The sequence below is a fragment of the Colobus angolensis genome, unplaced genomic scaffold (genome assembly GCF_000951035.1).
Source record: "Colobus angolensis palliatus isolate OR3802 unplaced genomic scaffold, Cang.pa_1.0 Scaffold29, whole genome shotgun sequence".
Classification (NCBI taxonomy): domain Eukaryota; kingdom Metazoa; phylum Chordata; class Mammalia; order Primates; family Cercopithecidae; genus Colobus; species Colobus angolensis.
In genome coordinates, this window is record NW_012116154.1 from 1,566,579 (window position 1) to 1,583,631 (window position 17,053).

Below are 17,053 nucleotides of genomic sequence, written 5' to 3' on the forward strand. Positions count from 1 at the left end.
AACTTGATAAAAGTAAGTGCTAACTTCATGATACAACTGTATAAAGTAAAGCAAGCCTTACTAGTGTTATTCTGTCCTGAGCAACTCCTTTAGAAAAATTTAAGAATCATGCACTTGTTTGGAATGATCTCTGAGCTTAGCAATAGAAGGCAAGGCTGTTATAAATGTCCATAATTATGAAAGTTCAACTAAACTCATGAACTCTGTAGATATTGCTGGAAGGATGAAAGACATATTTTCCCTTACAGTCCATCTGTATTTTTACCTAATTACACAGCTGGCTTGACAATGACTTTAGAAACTCACTTCTCATCTTGAATGGGATCAATTTCCTATCATGGAGGAAGAAAGAACACATTCTGAATTTTTGGAATCAAAGAGTCTCCAATATGGAATTTATTTTAAACCTAGATGTTAAGAATGACTTTCTTCCTCATGAGAAATTGACTATGTCTGATGGAAGCTAAAAGTTTTGTAATTAATCATATTTTCCTTTTTGCTGTGGCTGCCAGGAAACTCAGAGTAAAGTGTATGCCCTGATTATAAAAATTATATTATCTTTTGGTTACACTGATATTTTCCACAGTCAAAGCTTTTACTTTTTCCCCCAAGTATAACTTAATATTTTTATGTTTCAAGTCCTTTGTAGAATAAGAAGGGGTACCAATTAATTCATTAATTCTCTAATCTTAGTAAGCTTGCATTTCTACTCAGCAACACAATCAATCATGTTAGCAATACATTCACTCATATCAAGATGAGCCAAATGAATAATTTCTTTCAAATATATCTTTTCAAGGCAGTCTTTCACTTCTCCATATGTTTCTGCTCTTCATCTGGTTGTTAGTTTTTTGTTGCCATGGCACTTAACATTTACACAAACAATAAAAAACAAGGAAACAGTTCCTGCCCACTTCCTGTCAACTCTTATCTGAATTTCAGGCCAAGTGGTGTATGATTGATTCCAACTTGAGGCACCCAGAGATGGTGAAATGAGATAGCCTTGAGCTGTTTACTCCAGAGCATTTTGAAAGTAGAAGGCTCATTTTTTAAATACCTAGGAGAATAAAATGAGCTAAAGGTATCAAATTATTTTTCCTATCAATTCAGTCAACAGGTATTAATTGATCACCTGCCACATGTGCTAAATTAATACCTGTTGACTTAATTGATAGGAAAAATACATACACACAATATAAAATTAACCCATTAGATTCTATATCAAATTTTGAGTCTCACCTTGTAAACAGGGCAATCAATTTTTAAATAGCAGCATGAGGGAGAGTGGGCATAAGAAATGGCAGCCACACTGAGGATACTGGGGGTGAAGCCTGCCGTCTCTTACAATTTGTGTACATGGCCAAGTTTTATTGTTAGGTTGGTACAAAAGTAATTGTGGCCATTACTTTTCATTTTGCCATTACTTTTAACGGCAAAAACCACAATTACATTTGCACCAACCTAATATTTCAGACAGCATTCTTTGAAATATAAGACAAATCTGACAGAAACTAGATTAAACTGTAATATCTTAATAAAACGAATCTATCTACATATAAATCATGTGTTGATTACAAAGTGATTTCTATCTGTTTCTTCAAGTAAATCTAGCAAAATTTCTATCTTATATGCTTAAAAAAATTAACGAACAGAAAGCAAAAGTATCCTTCTTTTTAAAATGTACTGTACTTCACTTATCACTAACCCACAAGATAATGTGAGGGAAGTAAGAAATCCACTCTGGTCTTGGAACATGGTGGTTAGGAGCCAGGCTTAGGTTTGATCCCCAGCTCTGTCATACGCTAGCTGGGTAATTTTAGCTAAATAGTTTAGCTTCATTGCACTTGGTTTCTTCATTTTTTAAGCGAGGGTACTATTATATCCTTCCAAGTGCTACTGTAGAGAGAAAAAGAAAAAAATAAAGTCCTCAGGAATGTTATATAATAAAATGACTAAGGGCAAGGGCAAGGGCAAGGCATCAGCCTCCTGGGTTCAGTTTCTGGCTCTATCCCTCACCAAGTGCATACCCATGAGCCTGGACTTCACTGGATGTCTCAGTTTCCTTATCTGTAAAAGGAGGACACTAGTTTCATCTACTTTGTTGGGTTACTGTGAGGAGTAAAGAATAGAAATAAAGTGCTTAGCACATGGTGAGTACAAACTAAATGTTAACTATTATTAGATTAATATCTGGCATATTGTAGGTACTAAATAAATGGTAGTTAATATTAACAGGCCCGGCACAGTGGCGCATATGCCTGTAATCCCAGCACTTCTGGGAGACCAAGGCAGGATGGTCGCTGGAGCTTGGGAGTTTGAGACCAGCCCGGGCAACACAGTGAGACCCAGAGTCTTTTTAAAAAAATTAACAGTAGGGGACAAAATGGGAAAGAAGAGAAACCATGAGTGTTCACAGGTAGAAAGGTCTTAGGAATCATTCCGTTTCATCTTTCACTCAACAAACGAGACAACTAAGGACTAAAGCAACAGAAAGTACCCTGCCCAAAGCCCCTCAGCTCTGGAGGCAGAGCCAGCTCTGCAACCCAGCTCTTTGCGCCTCCAGTCCAATGTTCTTGGCCTGAAACTGCACTGCATACTTAGTCCTCCTGCCTCTAGGGGTGATGGAATTATAATGGGAACCAGTTTTTCACGACTATTCTCCAAAAAGGAAAAAACGAGATGGGGATTTGGGAGTTGGAACAAGGTGAGAGCAGCCATTGGCAAAGAGACAAAATTGAATACTGCTTCTCGATATTTGGAACATATATCTGGAAGGCATCAGGATTTCATTTTTGGTGACACTGGCCAAGGGTTTATAAATTAAAAATATAACCATAGGAAATAAGAATGACTTGGGGAATTATGGACTGATCAATTACACTTTGGAATAGGGCCAGTTGATGGTGTCATTAATCAAACAAACCAGCCCAACTTTTTGAATAACAGAAAACTGACTGAACAACTAAAGAGATTAGTTTAGTAAGGCTCCAAGACAGCCTCTTTGCCCCCGCTCCACCAAAAACCTTACTAAACTAATAGTATTTCTTAAAATGAGTTGAGTGAGATAAAATGGTTGTCAAAATACTTTAGAGGACGAAACTATTCAGAGTACTTAGTTCAACACTCTCATTTTACAAATGAGAAACAGAAATGAAGAAAGCAAATCACTGGTTCAAATTGATTTGGCTAGTGTAATTTCAGGACCTCATGGTAAGATTATGGATTACAGTGTAAGCCTTAAACAAAGGGTAGAGATAAACAGAAGAAGTACAATGATCTGTACCATTGCAGAAGTATCCATCACCATTCACTTAGACCTTATAATGTGCCAGGCCACATGCTACGTTGATCCATATGCCTTTATTCCTCACAAATTAATGAGTTAAGTACTATTACTATGCCATTTAATAGATGGGAAAATAGAAGTTTAGGGAAGAATATGAATGACATTAACACCTGTACCAGCACCATTACTACAGTCATCTTTTTCTGAGCACATACCATGCACTAGGTAAATGTACTCGTTGTTATATATATATATATATACACACACACATATATTATGTCATAAAACATTATATATATTTATAATGTATATTATATTGTATTCATTTATATGTGTATATATGTATGTGCATATTTTATATATTTATATATTATTTATGTATATATTTATAATGTATATTATATTGTATTCATTTATATGTGTATATATGTATGTGCATATTTTATATATTTATATATTATTTATGTATATATTTATAATGTATATGTATATATTATATATGTATACTATTATGCATTGATATATAATATACATATATTATATCTGTATATATACCTATATATTATGTATGCATATATATTCATAATACCTGTATATTTTATTATATATATTAGCTCACTTAATCCTTACAATGGTCTTCTATGGTCAGTAGTATAGTTAGTCATTTTACAGATGAAAACATGTGAAACTTAGAGTAAAATTAAATTATTAGCCCAAGGTCACCTTGGGCTGGGAAGTGGCTAAGACAGGGGATGAAGCTAGGCCTCCGTAGTTGATATCTTTAAGAATAAAAAGTTCACGCCTGTAATCCCAGCACTTTGGGAGGTCAAGGCGGGCAGATCATGAGGTCAGGAGATGGAGACCATCCTGGTTAACACAGTGAAACCCCGTCTCTATTAAAAAATACGAAAAATTAGCCAGGCATGGTGGCGGGCGCCTGTAGTCTCAGCTACTCGGGAGGCTGAGGCAGGAGAATGGCGTGAACCCAGGAGGCGGAGCTTGCAGTAAGCAGAGATCGTGCCACTGCACTCCAGCCTGGGTGACAGAGCAAGACTCCGTCTCAAACAAAAAAAAAAGGAATAAAAAGCACAGGAAGACAGATACCACATGATCTCACTTATATGTGGAATCTAAAAAAGCCAAATTCATAGAGGTAGAGAGTAGAATGGGGGTTACCAGAGGCTGAGGAGGAGGCAAGGGGTGGGTAGAGAAAGGTGACATGTTAGTCAAAGCACAAGAAATTCCAGTTAGACAGGAGGAATATGTTCTAGTGATCTATTAGACAGCATAGCGACTACAGTTGATAACAACGTATATGTCAAAACTATGTGAAGAGTAGATTTTAAATGTTCTCACCACAAAGAAATAAGTCACCACAAAGAATAAGTCGACAGACATGTTAATTAGCCTGATTTGATCATTCCACACTGTATAGACATCATAAGAGCACCTCATCACCTCGTACCCCAGAAATATATATAATTACTACTTGTCAATTAAAAATAAAATAAACATTGTTTGCAAAAAAGGATAATAGGAAGAAGAAGATGTAAAGAAAAATCTCCATTTGCAAATCTTTGACCCTTCCAGTAATAAAGACCTGACAGGGAAATAGCTCTCTCTGTCTCAATCTCTCTCTCTTTTTCTCTCTCTTGCTTGTCTCTCTCTCTCTCTCTCTCTCTCTCTCTATATATATATATATACACACATATGCAGGTATGTGGAATCCTTGGCATTTCTGTGGCTAATGGAACACTGAAATGAGCTAGGGGAAGAATGGGGCTTACCTAGGAGAGTAATTTTTGCTCCTATTGCACTAAAGCTCATTACTATTTTAGTGCCATAATCTATCACAGGGGAAGCAACACATCCATTGCCTGGAATAGCATGCTAAGTGGAACAGAGAATCAGGTAAGAAAATAGTGTGGTTAAAGCATCTGAAAGACTTAGGAACAAAGAGATGGGATGATGGGGCTAAAGAAGAATAAAAAAGAAGAAAGTTGAGAAAAGAAAAAAACACATTGATTTCATTCTATAGATAGACAAGTGTAACAGAACGACAAACAGTTATCCAAGGATTATTTTTATTAAAAAAAAAAAATACAGGCTAGGCACGGTGGCTCATGCCTACAATTCCAGCACTTTGGGAGGCCAAGGGAGGCAGATCACTTGAACTCAGGAATTTGAGACCAGCCTGGCCAACATGGTGAAACCCCATCTCTACTAAAATTACAAAAATTAGCTGGGCATGGTGGCGCACACCTGTACTCCCAGCTACTCGGGAGGCTGAGGCAGGAGAATTGCTTGAACCAGGGAGGTAGAGGTTGCAGTGAGCTGAGATCACACCACTGCACTCCAGCCTAGGTGACAGAGACTCCATCTCAAAAAAAACAACAGCAACAAAAAAACAGACCAATGAAGGCTTCTTCCTACTCTACATGGAAGGCAGTTTTCTATTTCTATAACATATTGTTTACTCCTATAACAATATATCATCAAATGTCTGCTTAGAAATCAGTTGACAGAGCCTGGGAAATCTTGATGAATGAATGAACAGGTAGACCAAGCAGAAACAATTTGTTTTCATAAAGCATTCACCCCATTGTTAATATTTCATATCGGCAAATTTAACCAACCTAACAGTTGGACCATGTAAACTATGGCCAAAAAAAAAAAAAAAAAATTAACTGCCAAGTATGAAATGAAATGGATATTCTTAACCGAACATATTAATATTTTGTCTTCTAACTGCTTAAATACATAAGCTCTGCGTTGACTTGACTTTTAAAAAAGTTAAACCTATGACTTTTTTAATGAATACTTTCTGATCAGCCATAAGAGATGATCACTCAATCATTTATTGATTAAATAACCATTTAATAAAACATCAGGTAGTTCCAACAACCCTAAAACTCAAGTTGCAACAGTGTCTTTTCAGGAATGAGTAAGGAGCCTGTTAACTATGTTGGGGGGGAGGATGTAAAAGCGGTTGTCAATGTCAACATTAAGTTTAGAGCCAGATAACAGAGTAACTGCCTGATCACCCTTGTTGTGATTTTCTAGCAAAGCTCTTTGTTTTCCATTCCTGCTGATCACTGCCCTTCACTTTCCACAGTAACTCTCCCCTCATACTGACAAACAGGAAAAAAACCACTCAAGTCCTTTCTTACATAATGTGTTTTTTTGCAGGAGATCCAGAACTCAAAGATCCTTGATGCTTTTTATCAATTCCACTAAACATCAAGGACAGGAAATAAAAAGATTTTTCTCTTCCGACTCAAATACAATACCCCTTTGTGAAGTTGCTAAAAATCTAGAAATAGCCAATCTGGGAAAATTTTCAGGTGAGCGATAGGCATCAAAATATTTCATTTTTGCTAAAAATATCTCTAAGTTTTTCTTAGCATTCCAGAAGCTCACATCACACTGAATTTGAGTACGATGAACAAAATCTGTTTTACCCTTGTACTAGCAGTGACTCTGAGGTTATACAAAGGAGTCAAAGTAGCCTGTCCTATGACACTGAAGTCCCTTGCAGGCATTTGCCAGTTCAGAGCACTTCTTTTCAGAATGGAAACAGGTAAGATGGCAAAGGGAAGAGAGATCAATGCAAAATTCTGTATCTTCATTACTTGGCAACTGGAGTTTCAATCAAGGACCCAAGAGGTAACTTAGGCAAGTGGGGGAGTTCCTGAAGGCTAAACCCATGACAGTGAAGCTTGTGTAGTCCTCAGCATCTGCCCCAGCACAGATAAATTGAGGCTTCCTGGAAAGCACAAGCATCCTAAAGGCAGTAGGGCTGATCCAGTGTCCAGAGGGAAACGTGGTGGCAACAGAAGACACGTGTGGTCTGGGGTAGGCTTTGATGTCGCAGCTCCACAGCAACAGAGACACATGAGAAAAGATCAAAATAGAAGAACAACCCAGCCTTGCTTGAAGAGGAGGTTGAATGGAATGGAATAACTAGGTGACTAGGTAATAGAAAACCAGGTAACTAGGTAATGAAATAACTAGGGAACCACTGGGCACCTGGAGCTTCTGGGCTCTTCTCTACTCTGCAGGCTTCTCCCCAACACATCAGAGGCCTCCCAGACTCAACTGCTCCCCTCAACAGGAGCAGAAAATAGACGACAGCTACATTTTCTTCAAGTCTTGCCAAGAAAAACCTTGCAGGGTTAAGAACACAAAAGGCTTCAAATATCTTGCTACTGAGGTTCTTTCTCATAAGTTTCAGTGTATACCCACACACTGAGAGTGAAGAAAATTCACTTTGATTCAAAGGGTTCAAGAATGTTCACAGTCTTTCGAGGAGTCACTATGTTTTTAAACTCTTTCAGCAGCTCTATTTGTGCTCAAAAGAGTCATAGATTTATTTAATAGCAGTTTATCTTTCAGTTGGCCCATTACAAGCTGGAGCATAACATGTAAAGCATCCAGCATAATCATAGGTTTGGAATTGAGAAGGCTCAGGGTAGGGGGGAATGGGTGGGGAGTCTGAAATATAAAGACAAAGAGTTTGTCGTGTTATTTGCTGCAGGGAAGCATGTCCATAGGTGAAAAGGTTGAATTTCAGATAAAAATATAGAAGTAGACATCTGGAGAAGAAAGATTTTCATAGCAGGTTTGTGAACATTCTCCTAAAAATCCATCGCCCATGGAAAGAAACAACTAGGGTCTGTGGAGCAATGGGGTGAAAACGATCATTCACTTAAGATACAGTAACATCTTTCTACCAAGTGATAAAAACCTATCACAAAACAAATACACACCACATGTGCTCCATAAAAGTATAACACAGAGGCACCTTTGTTTTTTTAACAGAAACCTGGCCAAGATGTGAAGACCCGACTGTGGTGCTACATTTGGGACTCAGAGGTCTGACACAGGAGCTGAGACTCAGACCAAAGAATTAAGATAGTAACAACATGTTGTCAATTAATCATGCTCATAAGGTAGTCAAAATGACCGTGAGGACACATTTCAGTCCATCGGATAGTATGCCAGCTTTTATTCTTGTGCTCAAAGACAAAGAAGAAAGCTTTAACTTGGTGCAATATGGGCCGAAAGTTAAGTTGTCATATATATTAAACTCAGCCTACAGTCTTACTTGAGTAAATTTCATGAAAAAATACAATTTTCTTAAATGTAAGTTATGTTAGGGAAAAAACAGTATATCCACAGGAGCCCAAAGATGTCCCTAACAATACACTCAAACATATTTCATATATTTTATGTTTTTATGTTTAAACTTATAAATGTAAATTAACATATTTCTATTAAAATTCATAAAATATATATGTACATTTATAATATACATTAAATACCTTTAGCTGAGTTAGACATTCTGTGCCTTGAAGGACACCAGTTATTTTAGGAACAAATACTCTTTATTGAGGAAGAAAGTGCTGGATCCACCAATGGAATGAACACCCACATCTGTTAGACATAGTTCCATGTGTTACTTTCTTCCCCACAAATCGCAAGTTTGTGCAATTAGCTTTCATCAAATCAACGTATTAGTCACCAAAAAACACGCTGATGAAAACAAAGACAGGCTAGTTGATTATTTCTTGAAAGTGAATAGTTCCTTTGGCCATTATATAAGGTAATCAGTTTTGCCAGCATCAAAACAGATAATGCTTTAAAAATAATGTGAGGACAATGTTATAATTTTTTTAGTTCTTATTTTCACTTTAATGGCATTGACTCGTATGAGCACTATATAGCAAGTTGTTCTCTCTTACTATAGATACCTACACTTACATACATGTAAGATCGTCCTCTAACTTCAGGAAATACTGACGTCAGGATCCCTGGCAGTATGGAAGCTGCTGTGATGGGATGGATTTCTGGAAACAATTGAAATATCAGCATGGAATAAACTTCATAAATGCTTATCTTAAGGGAGTGTTGGCAGAAGCAAGGAAAATGGGTCAACTTCAGGAAATAGCATAGCCTATTTAACGGCAAAAAATTCAAGAAACAAAACGGTGTTCAGTTGCTGGTAAATCAGTTTTCTCTTTTTAACAAGTTTATTCATATCCATTTTTACCTTCTTCCTATAAGGAAGGTATTTTTTCCTTCAAGTTTTTACCGTTAAATTCACACATTTAAATTTTTTTTAGTACTTAATTACCCTGATTGAGTAATTTGAGAGCAGAATCCTCTGGCAATTAGCAAAAAAAAAAAAAAAAAAGAAAGAAAAACGTATGTCCAAAAATTTCCTAAGCTTCTCCATATTCCTAAAAGCAAAATGTAACACTAGCAGTGTAAATAAAATCAATACATTGAGAACTCCTAAGGCTGGTTCTCAATGGAACCAGCCATTCCATTCTTAGTGGAATGAAAACCTGAAATGGAAACGAGGAAGATGAAATGAGATTCTATCTAAAAAGACTCCAGCAGATTGAGGGCTAGTGTGAAAATCCCAGGATGTGTAATGAGGGGAGGGGAGTAAGTTCTATGGTCAGAGCTCCCATCCAGCCCAGAGTGGCCCAGAAAAAGCCAGGCAAACACAGACCCAGTCTACATCGCTGCTCTACCACAAGCATGGCTGAGTTTAGTTTTACAGATGTCAGACCTGGGGTCGGCCCAAGGAGGGGCTCAGAAACCACAGCGACTTTTCAAGTTGTGTCCTTTATGGTATTTGCAGAGAAAGGGCCAACAATAGCCAAGGGGCTGTTTACCAAAGTCATTCTCCAGCACCTCCCACAGAAATGCTTGTGGAACTCACTGCCAAAGCTTACATGGAAATCAAACAGAAGGAACAGAGCACAGCCATGTAAAACATGCCCCAGTCATTTCGTAAGCTCTGTTTCTTCACAGATGGCTGCTGTGGAAGAAATGACTGCTTATAGAAAACAGAGATCCAAAAAATTAATCCACCACTGGGATGAAAGCAGGATGAAAAATGATTCCGTTCTATAATTCACATTGGTGATTTACCAGGTCTGGGCTATAAGACATCTAGGGATAAAACTGCTACTCAAAAGAAGATCTGACAAAGGTGAGGGAACGGTGTGAAGGGCAGGTACTGCTGAAGACTCTAGAGTCAAAAAAGGACTCACCAAATTAAAATAGAATGTTCCACAGACCATCTAAGCCAGATGGGAGTTGGTAGCTCATACATACCCTTGTATTTCCAAGAGATGGGAGACTCCAGGCTTTGAAAGGGACCAAACACAAGCTCACCTGCTGTGGCAATACCCAGAGCTGAAAAGAGAAGATGCCAAAGGAATCCAGCCTTCCTGAATCTACACTCCCAAGGTTGGGCTTTGGGACTCTGAGGGTCTAATAAGCTATGGCTCTTATTTTATATCATTACAACAACTGCTTTGGTTCTTTCATTCTTTGACTACTTACCTGTGCTTCTTTACATTTCACAGGTGGATGATACATTACTGCTTTGGATTTCCCTTCCGTTTCATGGTTCAATCCAATGACCATGTCTACATTTCTTTCACTGCCTTTATACTTCGTCTGCCACTCTATACACACACAAATCTCTCCCTACTTCCTCACCCCTCGTTCCCTGTTGGGAGCTAGGTTTAAAGCTTCATCCTTCTAGATCTACTCAACATTCCTTTTTAAAAGGTAGGAACAAGGAACGTAGCAGCTGTGTTCGCTGAGCCATTGAATTCACAGTGCCCAGCAGCCCTTGAGAGTCAACTGCAGCGTCCATCAGGGCAAGGACTGACAGTTTGTTTCAACACTGAATATGGTTAGTACCTGGCAAGGAGCAGGAGTTCAATAACTCTTGGCAATAATTTGTCATCATTTTCCCCCTGAAATCCATTTTATTATTCTTTTTTTTAATTCTTTTCAGGTTAGAGTGCAGTGGTGCGATCTCGGCTCACTGTAACCTCCACCTCCCGGGTTCAAGCGATTCTCCTGCCTCAGCCTCCTGAGTAGCTGGGATTACAGGTGCCCACCACCATGCCCAGCTAACTTTTGTATTTTTAGTAGAGATAGGGTTTCGCCACATTGGTCAGGCTGGTCTCAAACGCCTGACTTCAGGTGATCCACCCGCCTCAGCCTCCCAAAGTGCTAGGATTACAGGCGTGACCCACCATGTCTGGACCATTTTATTCTTTTATTCTCAAATTATTCTCTCTACAGGACAACGGAAGGTTTAAAAATCACTGACTCATGGTTTAGGAAATTATTCAACCCAAAAGGCAGGCCAAAATCTCAAAGGGTCCCAAATTTATCCCAATAGCCAAAGTTCCCCCTCCTCCTCTTTCTCCTTCTTTTCCTACTCCTGCTTTTCTTCTTCTTCATATCTTGAACCACATGACAAGAAAAAAAATCTAGACTCTTTACCCATGTTAATTAATTTACTCTTCATGAAAACTATATAAGGTAGTTACTATCTTATGTCCATTTTTACAGACGAGGAAACAAATGATTGTGCTGCCTGCCAAAGATCAGTGCACAACTGAGAAGCTGCCAATCCAGAATCTCACTCCAGAATGTCAGCTCCCAGCTGCCCTGCATACTACGTCCTGAAGGAGAGCTGTTAAGAAGGCCAAATGAAGCCTGTAAGGAACAGTATCCTGGCCATTCATTTCCCAAATATTTATTGAGTGCCTACTATATACCAGGTGCAGGGAATGCCCCCAACAGCCATGGTCACTGTTCCTGTCTAGTTGACATTCCTGTTGCTTTCCTAATCACCATTTGTTATAGCTCCCAGAGAGTAAGCATGCTGAATCCATTAGAAAAGGAAACTCAAGAGTGAGTTCTTCTTCCATATCTTTATCCTTTAAACTTTCTTATTATAGAAAGCAATCGCCACTCCTCTCAGCATTAGCTGGGACTCCAGCAAGAACCAGCTGGGACTACGTAGCAGCCTGGAATGCATAGTTATAGAACTAAATGGAAATGGGAAAATGAATACAATGATGTCAGGAAGTCCCTCTCTGTCCGATGATTAGATTGAGGAGATGCAAAGGCAGCTATAAGGAGAGTGGCTTATTCTTGCCCCTTCTTCCCTTGGGAAGGTCTTCAAACTTGGAGGAGTTACGGCTGCCCAGTCACCTTCTAGTCACCTTACAGAGAGAGCAGGAGAGCAGAGTGGCACATACCCTCAGGCAGGATTCCTGAGTCAAAGGCCAGCTGCTGACACTTGCAGCCTCTCAGTTTTATTTGACCTTCACCTTGTGCAGAATCCACCCCATGCAGTACAGCACAAACCCTTTCTCCCGGGGCTGCTGAATCAGCCACACTGGGAGTTGGGGGAGAGAAGTTTCAGACTCCTGAGACATTTGGTCTATTCAGCACCATGAAGGAAATGGCCGTAGCTCAGTGAGAGAATCAAAATCAGGAGCTGGCTGAATAAAGGTGATAAAAATAGATTTTCCGACTCCACAAGATGAATCATTTTGCCATGGGGATTCGCCAGGTTCTGTTTCAACCTGGTTTTCAACCCAGCCTCATAAATTTGGCTAAGGAAAATTTTCTTCCCTTGGATAACCAGTGCCATGGAGCGTTTAGCATTCAGACAGGTCTGACGGGATTTTATGACACAATTGTCCAGAAATAACCCCCATTCCTTTCCTGGCCTGCAGTAAATAGTGACTTTGAAGGACAAGGACTAAGTGGGCAAGGCTGGAGGCGCAGCCCTTCCCTCCAGACTCCTCCCTGCCTCCCCAGTGTCCTCCTCACTTCTTTCCATCCTCATTTTAAGAAATGGAAGTTTTTAAAAAGCAAAGGGGGCCGTAGAGTCAGGAGCAGAATGTGGCCGGGGCTCAGGTGAAGCAGCTCCCCCATGAATGCAGCCACATCTCCCCCACAACACCAAGTGCTGCTGGACCACATCTTAAAAATGCAGCCAAGTTGCTTTTCATTCTCAAAATTCTCAAAAATCCCTTTTATTTTGACTAAACTAATAGAGTTATGTGTCTTCTACCACATACCGGAAAATAAAAAACAATGCTTTCCTTAGGGAATTTAAAGGGGAAAAAGCTTAATTAAAAGCAACAGGTGCTAACAGTTATCAAAGGACAAGATGAATCCACAGGAAAGTAATTTTCATATTATTTTCGCCATACTAATAAGTGAATAAAAAGTAACTTTTATTTTAAACCAAGTTTTAAAGTCTAAATAGCTTCCTTCTTTCCATCATGGATACCCCTAAGCATCTATTTTTATACAATGTATTTTACTTACCCCCACTTGTCCTCACACTCCACAATGAACTCCAGCCGACCCACTCTGGGAGATGGGAGGGGCATGTCTCCTGTGTGCTCCTAGTCAGCCCCAGCACAGCAGCTGAAATACCCTTACATTTCCTTTCCCAAAACAGTCGTCACCACTGTCAACCCTGCTCTGTCCACAAGCAGGCTGCAGTGGCTGAAATGCTGATGCAGTGAAAGGGAACTGGAAGAGAGCTGATTGCCACACCTATTGGAGAGGGAGGCGGAGAAGCCTGTTCCCTCTGAGGAAGGGGAATGGCATCTTCAGAGGTAGAGATGCCAAGATTGGAATTCTACAGAGAGCTTTGTGTCAGCCACTAGCACACAGTAGGTTTGCAGTACTGTCAGGAAATCTGAATCTGGAAAAAGCACCCAAGTGGGACCTGAGGAACAAAGACTCAAGTCCCAACTCTGAAACAAAGTTGCTGCCTGACTCCAGGCAAGTCACTGCTTTCTGGTCTCAGTTTCCTTGTTTGTAAAATAATAGTGTTTCAAAAAGTAAATCTCTAAGTGGCTTCTAGTTCTGAGATTCTAAGGCCCTGCTAATGTTCATGAGCATAATAAGTAGTAAATTACCATTTACTGAAAACATCCTGTGTACCATCCATCATATTAGGTATCTTATATATATCATCTCATTTAATCCCATAATACTGACATGGGATTTATCAACCCCATCTTATAGATGAGGAAACTGGCAAACTCACTCCATGAATCCCCATGAAAATAAAGGATCATCATGGCCATTCAGTATTTTGAATTTAAATGGAGGCATTCAATCTTTGTGCCTGAAATTGAGATGACATCTGAGAATGGAATTTCTGCACTGCTGGGAGATTAATGTGTTTACAGTCCTCTGCTGGTATAATTCCGAGGTACTAGTATTTATGGTTATGGCTGTTCATGCTACTGCAAAATCCATTTTCCACCTGTTGCTTTTTATTAAACCTCCCTAAAGGACATGAAATATTTCTTTCTGCAGATTCTAAAAACAGGATGCTGAAATATGTGAGCAGAAGCATCGTGTGCGGAGTTACCATTTGGAATTTTCAAATGCTATAAAACACAATGTTTACAACCAATTCATCATTTATAAAAGTTTATTGGATTAATATGCCAATGGACTCACTGGTATTCTGCCATTTATTGATATGAATACATCAAGTGGTAGGCTGACATTTAATATTTATTAATAACTTCTGTATTTCCTTGCCTATTTCATAGTTTCCTTGCATTATGCTCTTTTATCTTTATTGTCATTCATCCTATTTTAAGTTAACTTTTTATTTTAGAATAGTTTTAGATTTATAGAAAGCTACAAAGATAACATGCAGAGTTTCAGTATAACTCATGCCTTACATCTTACATTCCTATGGTACATTTATCACAGTTAATGGATAAATACTGGTATGCTACTATTAACTAAATCTATGCTTTATTTGGATTTCATTAGTTTTTCCCTAATATGCATTTTCTGTTTCAAGATCCCATCTAGAATGCCATATGATATTTAATCATTATGTCTCCTTTTTTCTGGACTTTCCTTGTTTCTCAGAAGTGCCTTGCTTTTGATGGCCTTGACAGTTTTGAAGAATACTGGTCGGGTATTTTGTAGAATATCCTTCAATTTAGGTTTGTCTGATATTCTTTCCATGGCTGGAGATACAGATTTTTGTGAGGAAAAAGTACCATTCTTTTAACCCTAAGGGAAAAGCGGGAAAGGACCACTCCTATAACATTATATCGATCATCCCATTTTTTAATGTTATGTTTAAGTTCAATCAAAACCTTAAACTGAATATAGTTAAATTATAGAAAGGAAAAATTAGATATCAAACTACTCAGGGATCTAGTATTTTATACTGTGGACAGAGTGACAGAGAGGAATTAATTTTTGCACCCATTTGAGATGAAGTTAGACCTAAGATTCTAGCAGAAAGCCAGCTAATTACAAGAGAGGTGTCTAGTGAGTTCTTTTGAAACACTTGCCAAGGCAAACTTCCTATAAAAACAATCCAGAGGAAGGCACGTTTTAAGAGAAGTGCTGTTTCAGCCTAGCATGGTCTCCTCTTTCAAATGATACTTTCATATATTTGGTGGTATTTTTTTCCTGTTGTCAAACAATAAAATCCCTATAAACTTGGGTTTGGAATACATGCTAAGAATTAGTTCCACAGAAAGTTATCCTCTAGGTAAGTTCTAACTATGGAAAAAAAGAAGTCAGACTTCGGCTGAAATATGTGTTTCCTGCTATTATATATTTTTTGCTCACAGTTTGTAATTGAAGGTCTATTCCTAAGGGGAAAAAGTGAGGAACTGATGTAATGTCACAAATTCTGCTAAACGCTGCTCAACGAAAGATAAGGGAGAACAAGTGGTTTCTTTCTTCAAAGAATGGCATTTTTTTTTTTTTTTTTTTTTTCGGGAACAGGAAAGGGAAAAAAAAATGAAGGGGGGAAAAACGCTTTACAGCACTGCTATATATAACCTTCCACCTCGGCAGAGACACAGAATAATTATGGAAACAAATTTGGAAAAATAGTTTGTGGTGCAGAAAGAGGATATTAGACTTCAGCTAGCAAGTCTAGGCATTCAAAGCACATGTGAATAAGAATTTAAGGACTTAGCTGGCTAACCCACTGTTATGGGCTAAATTGTCTCCTCCTCCCTCCCCCAATTCATATGTTGAACTCCTAACCCTTTCTAACTCAGAATGTGACTGTAGTGACTATAAGGAGGTAATTAAGTTATATGAGGTCATCTGAGGGGGCCCTAATCCAATATGACAGTGTCCTTATAAAAAGGCAAAATACGGACACAGGTACAGACAGGGGAAAGACCATGTGGAGATGCAGGGAGAAGGCAACCATCTGCGAGCCAAGGAGACAGGCCTTAGAACAAACCCACTCTGCTCACACCCTGATCTCAGACTTCTAACCTCCAGAATTGACAAAATACATTTCTGTTATTTAAGCCACCCAATCTGTGGTACTTTGTTATGGCCATCAGAGCAAACTAATACACTCATCTAGTACTAAGAATGAAATATCAGGGTTAGTATAAGAGAGGCTGCAGGGTACGAGATTGGGTGGATATGATATCTCAATGAACTGTCAATTATATGAAAATCTTTCTTTTTTATTTTTTGTGACAGGGTCTCACTCCCATCACCCAGGCTGGAGTCCAGTGACACATTTATGGCTCGCTGCAGCCTTGACTTCCCAGGCCCAGGTGATTCTCCTACCTCAGCCTTCTAAGTAGCTGGAACTACAGGAATGCATAACTATGCCTGGCTAATTTTTTGTATTTTTAGTAAAGACAAGATTTCGCCATGTTGCCAGGCTGCTCTTGAACCCCTGGGCTCAAGCAGTCACCTGCCTTAGCCTCCCAAAATTCTGGGATTATAGGCAAGAGCCACTGCACTGGTCTTTCTGTCATGATTTTCAATTCTAAGTGCAATTGCTAATGACTTTTCCTGTAGTCTCAAACTCCTTTCTTTCACTCCCAATCCCTGCCAATGTGGATCAAACACTCCAAAGACAATACTATAATTTGAAGGGGGAGGGGAACT

The 17,053-nt window shown here is 38.9% G+C and overlaps 1 protein-coding gene across 4 annotated transcripts in view; it reads right to left on the reverse strand.

Annotated features, from left to right (window-relative positions):
- LIMCH1 (LIM and calponin homology domains 1) overlaps window positions 1–17,053 on the reverse strand; it is a 351,601-nt gene that overhangs the window by 158,386 nt on the left and 176,162 nt on the right. Inside the window, exon 1 of one of the 4 annotated variants that reach the window (XM_011949049.1) lies at window positions 13,457–13,632. The exons of the other annotated variants lie outside the window; for them this stretch is intronic. The gene's annotated coding sequence lies outside the window, so the exon portion shown is untranslated. Of the gene's footprint in view, window positions 1–13,456; window positions 13,633–17,053 lie in introns of those variants that run through there. 4 annotated transcript variants of the gene reach the window in all.